Here is a 4,014-nt window from a genome sequence, read left to right as displayed (position 1 = left end):
TTTTTGTTGTTGTTTTTCTTTATCTTTTATCTTTTACTTCTTTCAGTCATTAGACTGTGGCCATACTGGGACACTGCCTTTAAGGGGTTTTTAGTTGAATGTATCAACCCAGGACATACTTTTTAAAAGCCTGGTACTTATTCTATCACTGTTTTTTGACGATCCACTAAGTTACAGGGACATAAACACACCAACACCAGTTGACAAGCGGTGATGGGTGATTCACCTTAGTGCCTTGCCTGGGTTTGAACTCAGAACTTCTAGGTGACTGCTGTGTATTAACCAGCACCTTTATCCATGACACTATGCCTATAGACAATGTCAGAGTAAATTCCATACCATCATAAAACATCGGTAGATGTTTAGAAGCCTTAAAAATTCACTCTGACTCTGCCCATGGGCATAGGGTTGGGGATAAAAGCACTGGTTAATGCAGTGCAGTCACCTAGAGATTCTGAGTTCAATCCTGGCAAGGCACTTAAGTGAATCACAAGATACTTGAAGAATGCTGGAGCATTTACACAGCCGAAATGTAATGAAAGCACTCAAACCAATACACAATATAATTTCCTCATATCAGAAATATAAAAATGTTTGTATTATAGAACCACGGATGGTCTGAAACAGATATCAAAAGGAGTTAACCATTTTGACCACCCTGGTTCTATGATATAAACTTCCAGTTTTAAAGTGATTTAAATAAAAACCTAATTAAAATTTCATGTTAATTTATGTTCTAAATTCCAAATCAATAATGATGGTTATGTTTTTATATTCATTTTTTTAAAAATTAATTGAAATAAAGGAACTGAACATATTTTATCCCCCATCTTTTTGCACTTCCATTCACCCTCCCTGGAACCACTTACTTTGTTTCTCACATTCCCAGGATCATCCCTTACCATCTTATTTTCCACTGAATACCTCTTTCGCCTCCAATCTTCCACTTCACAACCTCTCATTCTGCCAGTGGCAGCCCCCAACTATTGGTGTTAGTCTCCTACTTGTTTCCAACCCTATGTACCTTTGACCTTATCTCTGGTACTGCGCATCTATTGCACACTGACCCACTCTCCACATCACCTACTATCTCCTCCCGATCCTATTCCCTCCACCTTTCCTCTTCTTGGGTATCCTGCACAGAGGGAAAAATAAGATGGTTAAAGCTGGAATGCCTTTGACTATAGATTTTCTCGATCAGGGTTGAGCTGAAGCTATATGACAACATCAGTGGCTCACTCTAACTCGAGTGATTTATAGTCATGTAACAGTTACCACCAGTGAAATGAGAGTGTGTACCTTAATGTGAATATTGAGTGTTGTAGACTTTTGAGCACTTTAATCTGCAGTTTACATTGATTAGACAAAACACTGAAGAGTACCACTGATTGTCCCACAACACTTTAAAATTATCATCATCATTATCATTTAACCCTTTTAGCAATTAAACTGGCCATAACCGGCCCAAATATTCTACTTGTTTTATGTTGAAACTGGCCAGATTCAGCCTCTCACATCTACCCTACTATGTCATTCTAAAAATAAATACTGTATTTTGTGGCATATAAGACGCACCAGCATATAGGATGCACCCTAAAATTAACATGGAATATGCAGGAAAATGTAATTATAAAAGGAATTTTCGGCTTTTTTCCTTAGGATGGATAGACGTGGAGTTTCACAAGGGGGTGACAGAGTCCACATAAACGGTTAGCCCAAGTAAGGCTTAGGACAAACAGCCAAAATAAAGGTTAGGATAGTTAACTAAAATAAGGGTTAGGACAAAGTTAACCAAGATAAGGGTTAGTGACATGGTGGGGGTCACAGGGGTAATGTGGCCTAAATGGCTTATATTGTTTGCTGCCCAAAACAGAAAAATTGTACAGCAACTGGTTACTGTCATCCACACCTATACACCCTGGAAATATATTGGGTATTATGCTGGTTTTCCTATGGCTTCACTGTTTTTTTATTGCATCAGTTTTGTGAAACATTTAAAAAATTTCCGTATGTCCTAGGACACCCAGTGCCTTCAGTGCTTGGTCCAAGGCTAACTTTGCCGTAGTGCATGTCATTTACTCACTAAACCTTACATTTTATTACTGTTGATCGTTACCAACGTCGCTTCCCTGGCACGTGAAGGGACATTCTAGCGAGATCGTTGCCAGTGCCGCAGGACTAGCTCCTGTGCAAGTGGCACGTAAAATACACCATTTCGAGCGTGGCTGTCGCCAGTACCGCCTGACTGGCCCTTCCTGCTGGTGGCACGTAAAAGCACCCACTACACTCTCGGAGTGGTTGGCGTTAGGAATGGCATCCAGCTGTAGAAACTCTGCCAAATCAGATTGGAGCCTGGTGTTGCCTCCTGGTCCACCAGTCCTCAGTCAAACCATCCAACCCATGTTAGCATGGAAAGCGGACGTTAAACGACGATGATGATGTCTCTTCCCATGTGTTTTAAGTGGTTTGGCACACATTTATTAGCCATACCCTCAACAAAGACGAATAAAATTACAGTAAGGGGAATTAGAGCCTGCTTCAGTGCTATTTTTATTTTTTTTATACTGTTAACATTCTTCATGGCTGCCATATTTGTTAAAGAAAACTTTTCTGGTTGTTTCTACTGCAAGTGTTTACAGTGAACACCAGGTAACGCTATGGCCATAACCTCATCTACATGGTTCATTATTTTTTTGCACTGATATTGAACATCTTTTATCAGTGTTTGTTATTTAATTATCTTTTTTATATCAACATTCTTTACTATTGCCACTTCATTTGTAAAAAGAAAGCTTATCAAAACCTGCCAGTACATAAACCAAAATATTTAAATACAATAACCTCATTAGTAACTTTTGATCCCATAATCTTTAAAAACTTTATTCACATTAAAATCCTAAAAAGTTGTAGTGGCGCGTGTGGCCGCCATCTTGGGAAGTGCCATTGCGCATGTGCAAGGGACTTGACGTCAGCGAAAGTTTCCGAGCACGCATGCGCAATGCAATAGGTGGAGAGAAAGCTATAGCGTCCAATCTCTTTTCTCTCTAGCAGCGGTGACGACAACACGTATCTCTTATCCATTCAGCAGCCATCGTGACAGGACGTCTTCCAGGCTCTGTCCCAACTCGACCCCAACATGTGGTCGAAGCTTCTTTGGTATTCTAGCGGCATGCCTATTCACCCCTATTCGTTTCCTACACATTTTTTTTTTTACACCCGTTGCGCTATTTTTTTTTCTGATTTTCGTTTCCAAAACCAAAACATTTTGTGGGTGTGAAGGATAGTTTCTGAAAATTCACACGGGTTGACTTTGTGTCCTTCTAGCTTTCAGAAAATAAGTATTTTTAATGAAATTTTCTTCAAGTATTTTTCAGTGTGTGTAAATTACGATTATATCAGAATTTGATGAGAGAGCCAGAGGAGTGGGGGAGGCAAACGAAAGAAATAGACACTCAACACATAAAAGCAAGTTACATGATTATTTAATAAAGTTGAATCAAACTTTTAAATAACAGTGTGTATATACAAATTTTCATAATTTTAATCATGTTTTATTTTCTGCACATGTAAGTTCTCATTATTTATTGGCATTCTTTCAATACATAAAAAAGTTAAAGTTTCAATTATTTCGCAACTTTAACAAACTTTCGGATTTAATCGTGAAGAGATCGTTAAACAGGTACTACTAAAGCAGCACGGTCCCGAACGCGCAGTCGCGCTAGCTAGTCGTGAGTGGTCGACCCTAACCCTAACCCTAACCCTAAACACGTATTCATTTGCACACGCGGTGGGTTAGGATCGACCACTCAAAACTAGCTAGCGCGACTGCGCGTTCGGGTCCGTGCTGCTTTAGTAGTACCCGTTAAACATGTAATAGGAAACGCCCCAATCTAATTTATGTTAATATATTGTATGTAAATCATTTATTGTAAAGGTAAATGAAGTATATATAAAAAAATTTTTTTAAAATTATTTAGACACACTACGTGAGTCACTTGCAACAGATATTATAAT

The sequence above is a fragment of the Octopus bimaculoides genome, chromosome 12 (genome assembly GCF_001194135.2).
Source record: "Octopus bimaculoides isolate UCB-OBI-ISO-001 chromosome 12, ASM119413v2, whole genome shotgun sequence".
In the NCBI taxonomy this organism is placed as follows: domain Eukaryota; kingdom Metazoa; phylum Mollusca; class Cephalopoda; order Octopoda; family Octopodidae; genus Octopus; species Octopus bimaculoides.
The sequence above is the reverse complement of the archived record's forward strand: the minus strand, read 5'-3'. Positions refer to the sequence as shown.